Genomic DNA, 14,517 nt, shown 5'->3' with positions numbered 1-14,517 from the left:
AATTGAGTTCACCCTTTTGGTTGTTTTTGTGCTCGAATCCATATCCGGTGATATACTTTTGTATTTACCCCAAATAGGTTTCTAATTGTGGATGTAACCAGGGCCACGAAAATATAAGTACAAAACTTACCGGCTGGAAAGGAATTTCAAGTGTGTGCATAAAACACTGCGGATAAGACAATCCACATTGAGCTTTGTCTGCAAACTGCCACTATGTGTAGCTAAGTTACTTCACAATACTATCACGGTTTAGTGGAAGCCATCACACTTCCGGATTCTGTATTTACACTTCCGGTTTCTGTGAACCGCCGTCATATATGGTAGTTTCCTGCTGACGGGGCGTGTAAACACGCCTTTGTGTTTATCAAGCTGCGTAAACACGCCTCTGTGTTTATCAAGCTACATTTCTAATAAAATAAAACTTAGAAAAATGACCTTGATGCAGCGACGTTTAAGATTTATTTCTCTCCTCGTTGTTGTCATTTTAAATTATGCGATCTTGGAATTTCGATAATGGTTTTAAAATGTTTATTTTTTTTCTATGAAAATACAATAAGATATCTCCTTGATCACAATGCCATTGATACAATGTCCTCCCTGTTGTAGCAACCCAATGGTCTGAAGTCTTCCAGTGCGTTTGAAAATGCATTTCAAACATGTCTGTGTGGTAATGATGCTTCTATTCTCGCCCGTTAAGGACTATTAATGTAATTAGTACAAATTATTTTCTCACCTAATTAATACGTATGGCTCCCAAGAAACAGTGAGTGCAGTAATGATTTCTCCCAAAAGCCACTGCATCGTCATTAGTCAAATGTACACAGTCAGATAATACACCGGCTAATATATTTCTGCCATTGAGAAGAGTTGATATTTATAAAGATAAAGAAAGAATTGATAACAAAATCGCTTTGCTGGATATAGTAGGCCTACTGTCCCCTTGTAGTGCCAGGATCCGTGGTCGTATGTTAAAACGCCAAACTGACCCCGAATAACATTCTTTGACAGTCTATACAACATTCTCGTTCATACTCCCAAGGAAGATGAGAAATAAACTTGAAAGCACACCTGCTGAGACATAATTAAAGGTCTATAGCTATGATAATACACGAACCCCTGGAATATGATGGTATAATGATGTGCTCAGTAACATTACCATTCTCATTATTCACCGAAGTTGCAAACATTTCCGACGTACGTGACACAGATCTCCCTTTTACACAAAGATCACATGTTCTGAGACAATAGAGACATTGTTTAAACCGGCGTTCACCTCACCTCATTCACCTATTCTGTCATAAACGTGACTTCCGTTTAACTGAGGGTCTGTCAAATTGCAATATTCACTCCGCATCACCGGAAGTGCTTTTTCACCTCACCTCACCTCACTCACCTGTTACTCAGGAAAACGTGACTTCCGGTGCTATATTTAACAATAAACTGAACTTACGCTTACTAGCTTCGCTCTCCATATACCAAACTAATCGTAAAGGTTAAAATTGTCTTCAGCAATCCATGCTTGTCGCACAAGGTGACTAACGGGATCAGCCGGTCAGGCTCGCTGACTTGGTTGACGCATGTCTGTATTCCTATTACTTTGATCAACGGATTATCTGGTCCAGACTCGATTATTTACAGACTGCTGGAATATTGCTGAGTGCGTCGTTAAACAACAAACACACCAAAAATTATTTACTTCGGAGTCACCGCAATTACTAATTCTCCTTTAAGAAGTACCGTTAAATGAGTAAAATGTTTGGGGGAACTGATAAAATGTGATTGTCGGGGAATTGTGGCATTTGACGTACCAAACACCGCACACTGTAGTCATTAAGTGTCAAAATACGTGCCGCTATAGGTCACAAGTAATTTCTGGTGATAACGCTGTCACTTCTAAATGCAAATAACATATTTCCATTTCTCAGTGACAGTGTTCTCACCAATTCTATTACAGTGGGCAAACATACTGACCGCGGTTCCAAATGTCGAGCCTCCTTAAGTAAGAGGTCAACCCCAGCTGAAGGGCCTGGAGCCTTCTGTGATAGACACTATAGTTAGTGGAGGGATCAGAAGGGGGAGCGATTATGGGGGCATCTTGACCTTTCAGATGATGAGCTACAACGGTAAAAGTTGACAGGCGAAGATGAGAGAGTGATTACGCAGAAATACTCTCACTACCACTTGTGTTTGTTCGGATTGTATAGTATAAATGAACCGTGAATAAAAACATTCTCTCTCCCTTAATACATTCTTTATCCTAATTTTTGTACGGGGTGATCGTAACGCCATACTTTAAGCATATACTTACAATAATCTGGTACGAGATGATCGTTACTGCATACTTTTAGCATAAACATATACTTAGGATAATCTTGTACGAGGTGATCGTAACGCCATACTTTAAGCATATATTTACGATAATTTTGTACGCGGTGATCGTAACGCCATACTTTAAGCAGATACTTACGATAATCGTAGCACTAAGGTTGCTCTGTACAGCGGCGCCATGATGTACATGATGTACTCTCCTCCTCTCTCTCTCTCTCTCTCTCTCTCTCTCTCTCTCTCTCTCTCTCTCTCTCTCTCTCTCTCTCTCTCTCTCTCTCTCTCTCTCTCTCTCTCTCTCTCTCTCTCTCGATCACTACTGCTTGTTTTGTTCGGATTGTATAGTATACATGAACCGTGAAAAAAAACATTCTCTCTCCCTTAATACCCTTCACAGCAGTTGTTAGTCATCAGCTCTATGTTCATCCAACTTAACCTGGTTAGTGTTAAATCTGAAGCGTTTAAAAGCATGTGTCTTTATGATCCCTAACTACATCATGTTTGAGATCTTGCCCGCTTAGGGTCAGATAGAAACTGAACAGTGGAACACACTTAAGGTTGCAACTTCAAACTAACGTGTCCAGCAATTACCGATAACTGCTTCAGGGAGGCGGAAGAGCACTTTATTCAATAATTATGATTCCGCGAGAAGCAAATTCTGTTGAGATATGAGAGTCTCCAATTATTGACATATATTTGGAAAATAAGCCCGATGAAGGTGTTTTTTAACTTAAACGTTGTTTGGTCGAAATGTCGAAATGACGTTATTCAGAGTTGTGTCTCTTTAACACGCCAAAAAAAACAGGATTCCTGTAGCCTGGTTCCCGGGGTCTGTTGCGTTTGCGGTAACGCTCCGACACTGACCTCAGCCTGGTTCCCGGGGTCTGTTGCGCCTGCGCTGACGCTCCGACCGGGGTCTGTTGCGCCTGCAACAGTGTCGGAGCGTCAGCGCAGGCGCAATAGACCCGGGAACCAGACTGGGATTCCGGTTCGTCCTGAAAATGTATCTCGGATTGTAACTTTCCTATTAAATTACGCTGACACACTGTGATTTGATATAACCAAAATGCTAACAGTAAAGCCCAATTCACTCATACATTCATGAACATTGAAAACAGATTCAACTCTGTCTTTCTTGGGTAATACCATATAACAGTCACCCATTAAAAAGTGGGATGCGGAACAGGTTCCCGGTCCACAAAGCATTCGTAACGTTACGACCTGTCGTAACTCTACAGTTTACCATAGACTTACGAATGTCGTAGCTACGAACGCTTTGTGGGTCGGGACCCAGCTTGCAAACAAACTCACAAGGTTGACAGGGATTATGAGACGTCGCCTGTATACACCAGGTGAGTGGCAGGTACTACCGGTAGAGAGCGAGTAAGTATGGTTTTGCACTTTTAGCCATATTCCAGCAATATCATGGCGGAGGACACCAGCAAAGGGCTTCACACATTGGGGTACAACCGGTAAGGGTATGACGTGTTTTACTCTGTTCATGAACACCTGGTGTCATCACTGATTTCCAGTGATTGGTCCATACGGTGTTCACTGCTGCATCGCCCTTTACGCCCAAATGAATCTGTTTCGTCGGATAATCGAGACTGGTTAGTCTCTGGCTTTGACTTTTCTACCGATAAACCCTTCTAGGTGTGACATACAAATGCTTCTAAACCTTCAGATTACCATTTTCATGATAATAAGAAGTAAAAGAGGAAGATGAAGAAGAAAAGAAAACAGAAGAAATGGAAGGAAGAAGATGAGTGGCTAGTTTCACGAGATGGAAAAAAAACGAGTTTTGCAGGGTTTTTTTCTAATATAGCTGCCATCTTTGTATCAATGTATGAAAGGCCGACAATACATACTGGAACCAACTAGACAAACGGTAGTGGCTTTCCGTCTCCATTGTAAATATATCTGACCACTGTCCGAACGCTCAGTAAACACAATGTGTTTACGCTCGCAACCTTGGCACACACTTTCAGATACATCCTGACATAATTGCCGCTAGCTAAATGCATTCCATTCACATTCAAATGTACACAACCGTTGTCACATTTGCGTGATAATAACACTTACTAGTTGTTATAAACATCATAAATATCTGTGTTTATGTAAATTATTCGGAGCGTCTGCCAGTTTGGTAAATGCGGGCAAGATTTATGTTCTGTAAAACAATATTGAGGATACAATTAGAGTGTTATTTCGTTCGAAGGAAATATGCATACATTTTTGTTTTATTATATTAGTCAAAGAATACTCATAAACCCCCTATATAATAACTGATATACTGTTTATTAAGCGCTTAAAGAAAAAGGAATACGCCGGTGGAAAAATATTCCAGCAGAAATTGACAAACATCCAAAACCGACGATGTTTATGGCGAGTTAAGATAACTGGCGGTAGAGGGTCTGAGGTTAAGATTGGAGGTTGAGATTTTATGTATTGATCTAGGTGTCGTTGTACAAAGCGATCTTGTACGAGGTGATCGTAACGTATACTTTAAGCATATACTTACGATAATCTTGTACGAGGTGATCGTAACGCCATACTTTAAGCATATACTTGCGATAATTTTGTACGAGGTGATCGTAACGCCATACTTTAAGCATGTACTTACGATAATCTTGTACGAGGGGATCGTAACGCGATACTTTAAGCATATACTTACGATAATCTTGTACGAGGTGATCGTAACGCTATACTTTAAGCATATACTTACGATGATCGTAGCGCTAAGGTTGCTCTGTACAGCGGCGCCATGATGAACATGGGGAGTAATATAAATACGGCATTTTCTATTATAAAGTGACGGATGTTGGGGTAAATGTTGGTAAGGTTTATCAAATGGGGTGACGCGGAGAGAGGAGACAGTGTGTTGTAGAATAGGTCAGCGTGTCAGCAGGGTTTCAAATAGCAATATTCGACCAATATCGCTGCGGGGGACAAGGGAAATTAGATTCACACATTGTACCAATGTGGAGAATCGAACCCAGGAATTTTTCTCGGAACGACAAGATCCTTAACCACTAGGCTACCACACAGCATGGAAGATCATATGTCACCAGATTCCTACGTTTGTCACCTTCAATAGTTTCAAGTATTCGCATTTTTGTCCAGTGTTATTTAACATGAGGATGGTTGCTATTTCGGTATGCATATCAACGCTCATCATGTGGGTGATTTGTGCTCGTACTATCGACCTCCAGGTCAGACGATTATTTACACGCTGTCGTGACATAACTGTTTCACTGCTGACTTAGAAGTGACCCTCCATCTGTTTGTTTTCTTTGTTGTCCAACGACGCACTTTCACGCAATATCACGGCGGTATGTAAATAATCGAGTCTGGAACAGACAATCCAGTGGTCAACAGCATGAGCATCGATCTACACAAGTGGGATACGATAACATGCATCATACCTACACAGCGAGTTTGACCACCCGATCCCGTCAGTCGCCTCGTATAACAAGCATATGTTGCTGAAGACCAATTCTAACCCGGATCTCCGCCTTCCTTCTTCATCTAACATTATGTCTCACTTTATCACAATGTACGTGACACCTCACCATGTCATAACGAACATTATTACTCACCTTATCATAAATAACATATTACCCACCGGTATTTCTTGCGAGACCTTGACGGAGAGAACATAAGCTACTTCCTCTGATATTATATTACGAAAACGTTTTCCTTGTCAGATGCGATAACTGCGACTGTGTAAATATAAGCGACAAACATCTTTCCATATTCATAAGATATCTCTGCTAATAGCACGGTCGTTAATACGATTCTGCCCGTATCGTCAGCATCCGTTTATGATTCACTATCGAAATAGTGATTATAACAGACGTTCACGAAAAGGTTAGCGTATCCTGCCCCACCGATGGCACCCAACACCAGTAGCATCATTAGGAATTAAAAATGCACTTTTCCAAATAATAGCTTTCCAAATAACTGGTTTCGGTGGATCGGAAACATGGACACATATACATACAAGCTGAGATTTTGTATAGCTGAGTGGTGAGACATGTGTCTATTCCTGGATCTGTTTACACTGACAATATCTGATATATTATTTCATATTTACAAGTGGGATATCTAATATATATTTTCCTATCGTTATACATCATGATTGCTGCATTCCATGAACAACTGAATATGTGAAGACTATTTATAAACATAACCTAAACGAAACACTTACGGCCTGTCATTTTTGAATATTACACTTTGCCTAGTCTGTCGTACAGACCCTGAAGTAAATATATCCAAGAAAGCCCACGCAAGTCTAGAAAATGTGGCAAGTCTAGATTTCCACAGCTTCTGAAAATGAAGAAAGTCTCAGGGCTCCTTTTCATTATATGTTATTTTTTTCACTTTGAGCTCTCTTTCTGTAAAATATGTTGACGAGTTGTTAGTCTACGCTTTGCCTGAAACCTCCTATTATTTTTTCCTATTTCTATCATTTATATTAACTTAACATTATTGTAATTGACATCATCTCCCACCTCGATCATAAAGGACATGGTACCTCACAATGTCACAATTAACATAATTAACAAGATTGAATGTATTACTCCACTTAAGGGCATGAATATCACACCGGAAATGATCATATGTGAAATCTTGCTCCAAGTGACTCAAATAACATTGTACCCCACTTGTATCTGATGACTATATACCTCACCTGTATCAAATTACATTTGAACTCACCTGTGTTAAATGACGTTATACGTTACTTGCATCAACTGATATAAAACTTCGCCTTATCCGATGAAATAAAATATTTCACTTATATCAGATGACATTATAACCCCTGTATCAGATGACATAATGCCTCAGCTGTATCATATGACATTATAACCCACCCACCCCATGTATCAGATGACATAATACCTCCCTGTATCAGAGGACATAATGCCTCAGCTGTATCAGATGACATTATAACCTCCCTGTATCAGATGACATAATACCTCAGCTGTATCAGATGGCATTATAACCTCCCTGTATCAGATGACATAATACCTCAGCTGTATGACATAATACCTCAGCTGTATTAGATGACATTATAACCCACCCATCCCATGTATCAGATGACATAATGCCTCAGCTGTATCATATAACATTATAACCTCCCTGTATCAGATGACATAATGCCTCAGCTGTATCAGATGACATTATAACCTCCCTGTATCAGATGACATAATACCTCAGCTGTATCATATGACATTATAACCCACCCACCCCATGTATCAGATGACATAATACCTCCCTGTATCAGAGGACATAATGCCTCAGCTGTATCAGATGACATTATAACCTCGCTGTATCAGATGACATAATACCTCAGCTGTATCAGATGGCATTATAACCTCCCTGTATCAGATGACATAATACCTCAGCTGTATGACATAATACCTCAGCTGTATTAGATGACATTATAACCCACCCATCCCATGTATCAGATGACATAATGCCTCAGCTGTATCATATAACATTATAACCTCCCTGTATCAGATGACATAATGCCTCAGCTGTATCAGATGACATTATAACCTCCCTGTATCAGATGACATAATACCTCAGCTGTATCAGATGACATTATAACCTCCCTGTATCAGATGACATTATCAGATGACATTATAACCTCCCTGTATCAGATGACATTATCAGATGACATTATAACCTCCCTGTATCAGATGACATTATCAGATGACATTATAACCCATCCACCCCATGAATCAGATGACATAGGACCTCAACCGTATCAGATACCCCCTGTATCAGATGACATAATGCCTCAGCTGTATCAGATGACATTTTAACCCACCCACCCCATGTATCAGATGACATAAGACCTCAGCTGTATCAGATGACTTTATAACCCCCCTGTATCAGATGACATAATGCCTCAGCTGTATCAGATGACATTATAACCCACTCAACCCATGTATCAGAAGACATAATGCCACAGCTGTATCATATGACATTATAACCCACCCACCCCATGTATCAGATGACATAATACATCCGCTGTATCAGATGACATTTTAACCCACCCACCCCATGTATCAGATGACATAATACCTCAGCTGTATCAGATGACATAATAACCCCCCTGTATCATATGACATAATGTCTCAGCTGTATCAGATGACATTATAACCCACCCACCCCATGTATCAGATGACATAATACCTCAGCTGTATCAAATGACATTATAATCCCCCTGTATCAGATGACATAATGCCTCAGCTGTATCAGATGACATTATAACCCACCCACCCCATGTATCAGATGACATAATACCTCAGCTGTATCAGATGACTTTTATAACCTCCCTGTATCAGATGACATAATACCTCAGCTGCATCAGATGACATTATAACCCCCCTGTATCAGATGACATAATGCCTCAGCTGTATCAGATGACATTATACCTTATCCGATGAAATGATATAAGTCACCTATAGCAGCTGACATTATACACCACCTGTGTGACATGACATTATAGGACACCTGTTTGAGATGACATTACAACTCACTTGCTTCACATGCAATCAAACCTCACCTACATCAGTCGATATTATACCTCACCAGGTCCTGTATCAGATGAGAAAAAAACTCACCTGTATAAGATGACATAATACCTCTCTTTTACTAGATGACAATACCTCGCCTGTATCTCATGACATAATATATAACCTGTATCACATGACATTATACCTCACCTGCTTCAGCTGACATTAAATACAAGTAATACAATCCAAATAATACAATTGCCATTGCCGCCATCTACCACCATATCAAATATCTAGCCTCATCCTTAACAGAGACTGACACTACAATATCTTCTCTGTCTCGGAAATTCTGACATTCCACCTCATCAGCATTGCAGCTGACTCATGATAAGTTCCTTGCGTCATAATTGTTATTTCCATCACCTCAAAGAAGACAGGCGTTCTCTAAAGACCAACATCAGCTGTGGAAATGCTCTACTTACAGTAAAAGCACCTAATCAAGGAAACACTCCTCAAATCAGCATTAGGGTAAAGAGCACCACCATTAAACAACTCAACGACCCACAAAGGAATGCAAGAAGCCAAGAGAGGCCAACTAACCCTTCAGCGTTTCTGGAGAGATTGTACGCGTGATCTGATGAACTATCTGCCATTGGGGTTCGTAGTTCAGGGAGGGGTTGTTTGGGCGTAGGTTGGAGATGAGGGAGGGGGTGGAGTATGTCAGTCACATCTCATCCCGTAAGGGAGATAACCCTAGGCCTTCTTGATCCAGATATATCTTGGGCTACGGGATCAGCAATAAATTGTCAGGGTGTTCAGCAAATGCAATGATAAAAGAAGCCATGTCATAGTTTTAGTATTAACTGTACATCAGTTCTTATCCGTCTAGTTTATCCGCATCTGTGTCACTGATTGCACAAATAGACAAGATGATATTATGAATGCAGCACGACCAGTCAGTTTTTTCTTTGAATAAACGACATCGAATTATTAAGACACATATCGAACTAAAGCAGCTAGGTTGCGTTTTGCGACGTCTTTAAGTACAAGAAAAACATGAATATATGAGTGAGTGAGTTTAGTTTTACGCCGTACTCAGCAATATTTCAGCTATATGGCAGTGGTCTGTAAATAATCGAGTCTGGACCAGACAATCTAGTGGTCAACAGCATGAGCATCGATCTGCGCAATTGGGAACCGATGACATGTGTCAACCATTCAGCGAGCCTGGCCACCCGATCCCGTTAGTCGCCTCTTACGACAAGCATGGGTTACTGAAGGTTCATTCTAACCCGGACCTTCACGGGTCATGAATATATGACACATATATCTTCTTTTATGCATGGAAACATGGCAAGTGTTCATGTTCTTCGTAATTCAAAATACCAATCAAACCTACAAGCAAATCGGTTGATTTAAGAACACCTGGTGTCATTACAATGTGATGTGGTCCATAAATAATACACAGTAGTAATAGTACAATCGTTTCCCTTAAGACCATCCTTGACCCTATGTGGCGTCATGGGGTAGCCTAGTGGTTAAAGCGTTTGCTCTTCACGCCGAAGACCCGGGCTCGATTCCCCACATGGGTACAATGCGTGAAGCCTATTTCTGGTGTCCCTCTCTGTGATAATGCTGGAATGTTGCTAAAAGCGGCGTAAAACTAAACTCATTCTTGTGGCTAAGGACAAGGGTTTTGCTGCTTGTATTTACGTTAACTGTAATGAGTGTTACGGTCAAATTTCAAAACATAACAAACGGATTTATACATGCATATGTACGTCTTTATTATATTTCCGTGTCTTTCCCTATCACCCTTCTTGAACGTTGTATAAAGTACAGGGCTTACAAACATCCTGTCTAAACTTCCTCATACGCACAGGAACCATCCCACCTCATGCAACAGATCATGCAACTAAACACAGATCAGCTGGTGGATCATTCACCTGCCTCGTTACACTCTATTCCTGAATCAGTTACACATTTCAAGCCACGGTTATTTCAAATCAGTTTCTATGATGCCGAGTTTTTCATTCGGAAATCTAACCACAGCTCGGCGCCAGCAATATTATAGCACTGCCGTTGTTCCAGGAAGCTGACGTTGATGCCAGCGGACCTCATATATTGAGGACAAATGAGGTATCATGAAGGCGCTAGCCAGGCTTGTGCTTCTCCTAGAGGAATCCACCTGGTCTAATTGTACGTAAAAACAATGTTTATCAACAATGGCACATGATTACTTTAGCATAGGGAGGCTTTCCCCGAAGTACCGTTAATGCCCGCACGAGTCTCTGGTAATTGGTATTCATTCTAGTTGCTGGACATATGGTGATATATCTCTGGACAGCGATGCATGGAGGAATCAGTAGGATTTGTTTGACATGTAAACGTGCAATCATTTGTCTTTGAATATTGGTATTAAGGCACCAGAGATAAATCCAGACTATGTACCTCGTTCTGGAACCACCAATATATCAACCAATTAAACTGAGGGTATAAACAATGCTATATTTGTCAACAGCAACGCACTGGGTGAAAAATTATCAGTTCCATGGCGTATCGAAATATGTTGCTCTATAATATAGTAATTGATTTGAAATACTTGCACAACAAAAACATATTTGATTTGCTGAGACAGGACTACCCTTATCACGACTATTTGATTCCGGACTGAGTTTACAGTGATCCTTTCATATCGTTTCGCTGCTGGTTTGCCTTTTGCGCTATTAATGGTAAAATTAATTTGTTCCGGCAGACGATCGAGACTGTTCTGTCGTTGCCGTTTTATGTTTTTTAAATGGGTAAAGAAGAATATTTATGTAACCTGCGGCTGCCTTGGGTCTGTGGCATGTTTTGGCTTTGTAATGACAGATTTAATAGTCTCCTCGGAGGAAGCAATAACAAATGTTTAGTCTTTAATGAGAACTTCGGATAAAGTACCACACGTTAATTAAGTAATTTGATTAGTGCTAACATGTGAGCACCATAAGCCTATTTATAACCATTTATCGTCACAAGGACAACAAAGACAGGAAAATGGATGATAACGGATCCATCTAAACCCGATACTTGATGCCAGTAATGACGTAACGTTTCGCGAAAAGGGTTTTCATCACATTGGCGAAGATAGAGTCGGCAGGTGTATGTATTTCCTCCGATACATTTATTATCTGGATGATTGGGGGTATCAAATACTGATAATACTCCTGTAAATGACCAGGCTTGTTTAACACCACTTTAAAGTGTATTAGAGCTGTGCCATGGCTTGTAAGCTTACTGCGGACGTGGTGTGTGATTAGATGTTTAACCGTTTTGATGAAACCACGGTACAGAGGTCAGGTGAAACCAGGGATTATAAACCGGGCAAATCTCAGATTCAAACTCACGGTTAGTGAAACTGGACAGAAGCAAGTATTGTAACTATGCACATCTACCCATATGTACCAACAGGATCGGATTTAATTTTGGGTTAAAGAACTAAAGTCTTCATTAACCGATCCATGCAATCTGTTACGTCGGAAAATCGAGATTGGCTGCTTGTATTGGTGGAAGTGTTCTTTTATGTGAATGCCGTGAATACAGTTAAACAAAACCATGTCTTGAAGAAGGCGAACACCCAGTGACATTATACACCACCTGTATGACATGACATTACAAGTCACCTGTATGAGATGACATTGTAACTCACCTGCGTCAGATGAAGACAAACCTTTCCTATATCAGATGATATTAAACCCCACCTGTTTCAGATGACATTACCGCCGCCATATAGCTGGAATACTGCTGAGTGCGGCGTAAACCTCAACTCACTCACTCACTCACTCAGATGACATTACACCTCATGTCGGTGATGAGTAAGTTTTAGTTTTACGACGCTTTTAGAAATATTCCAGCAATATCACGGCGGGGGACACCACAAATGGGATTCCGACATTGTACCCATATGGGGAATTGAACCCGGATCTTTGGCGGGATGAGATAACGCTTTAACCACTAGGCTACAACGCCGCCCCATGTCGGCGAAGAAGACGAACAGCGTGTATGCATCTCTCTAATGGAGGTTTAGTGATGTGGGATGTAAAATAGGATATAACATATGTCTGTGTATGCACCTGCTTGCGTCAGCGTGCGTGCGTGCGTACGTGCGTGTGTCTGTGTGTGTGTGTGTGTCTGTCTGTCTCTGTGTGTTTGTGTGTACGTGCGTGCGTGCGTGTGTTGTGTGTGTGTGTGTGTGTGTGTGTGTGTGTGTGTGTGTGTGTGTGTGTGTGTGTGTGTGTGTGTGTGTGTGTGTGTGTGTGTGTGTGTTTTATAGTCATATCCCACTGAGGTACAATGCCTCAGTTAACAGACTGTTAACCCACACCAACACAGTAGACTGATTCTGCCCGGGTCTTGTTTTATTGCCGAGTACCAGCCAAGGTATGTATAGGTTAATCACCCCTACAAGGTAATTATTTAAATAAACTCTGCGAGGCTTACACCACGAGAGTATACTTACTTAATACGCGTGTAATGTATTAATGAGTAATGTAATGAGTACAATATTATTGTTTCTAAATAGAAAAGAATGCCCTAGGGCAGTTTTTCAGTTATGCTAATAAAACACTTCCAAGAACAATGGAAAATAACTTTCCCTACTGGTTTAACCCCAGATATTGACCCGATAATCAACCCACGTGGTATATTAAGTACCATCTGTTAACGTCTTCTGTATGACGCAGAAGAGGATGGAACCACCGACCTTCCACTCTCCGGGCAGATGCTGTATCTACTAGACCAAGAACACGATCACCTCCAATGAAAGTAAATTGGTTTATCTGTGTGGCTGGTGAAACTGTCTTTTCGGCTGTCATGTTTCAGGACGTTCAAATCTGAAAGACAGCTTAACGTCTTCTCGAAAGAAGAAGGAATAACATAGTTTTAGCCCTCAAAGTTCACGGCGGTAAGAACTACATTATACTACAAGAAAGTAATGAAGGGATTTGATTGACATGTTAGCACCATAAATAACTCATCACATTGAAAGACAGCTGTGTTTTTGTGTGTATGTGTGGGTTTGTTAGTATGTGTGTGTTTTCATTGCTCATCCTGCAAATATTCCGGCTATAAATGCCGGCAGCTTGGAATAATCGAATCTCTCAACCTGTTGATCCGGTGATCAACGTTGAGAACTACAACCAGTAGCGCTGGGGTGACGGTAGGTGACGGGAGGTAGCAGAATGAATTAAGCGTTCTCTAGTCACGCCAAACGTCACGTTTTGGTATTTCACCTGAGTGGAATGTTTAAGAACATGTCTGGTGTTTCAACCCGTTCTACTGGTGGGATATTTGCAAAAACGACATAAATCTCACGCACTCGAATGGATACGTATAAGGAACATGTTTTGCCTATGAATACAAAATGGAAAATCGTCAAAACATTCATCTTTCTGGTATTTTAAGAACATACCTATTTTATAAACAGCTATTAAAATGCACCATGATTTCTTAGATTAGGAATCTTCCGAGCCCAAATGTAGAAAATATATAAAGAAATGAATAATTAGCATTCTACTCGGTTTGTTCATGAATATTTTCCCGATTAAATAAATTCTCCGATCTTTAAGATGGGTTGATTTTACTTAATGATAAACATATTTCTAATTTCTAATTTCATTTATTCCGT

General features: G+C 40.5%; 1 protein-coding gene across 3 annotated transcripts in view; it reads right to left on the bottom strand.

Annotated features, from left to right (window-relative positions):
- LOC124261469 (guanylate cyclase 32E-like) overlaps positions 1-14,517 on the bottom strand; it is a 148,562-nt gene that overhangs the window by 60,820 nt on the left and 73,225 nt on the right. The window contains exon 1 of one of the 3 annotated variants that reach the window (XM_046695787.1): positions 131-252. The exons of the other annotated variants lie outside the window; for them this stretch is intronic. The gene's annotated coding sequence lies outside the window, so the exon portion shown is untranslated. Of the gene's footprint in view, positions 1-130; positions 253-14,517 lie in introns of those variants that run through there. 3 annotated transcript variants of the gene reach the window in all.

The sequence above is a fragment of the Haliotis rubra genome, unplaced genomic scaffold, assembly GCF_003918875.1.
Source record: "Haliotis rubra isolate DU_JTF1 unplaced genomic scaffold, ASM391887v1 Scf8, whole genome shotgun sequence".
Classification (NCBI taxonomy): Eukaryota; Metazoa; Mollusca; class Gastropoda; order Lepetellida; family Haliotidae; genus Haliotis; species Haliotis rubra.
The sequence above is the reverse complement of the archived record's forward strand: the minus strand, read 5'-3'. Positions and strand labels throughout refer to the sequence as shown.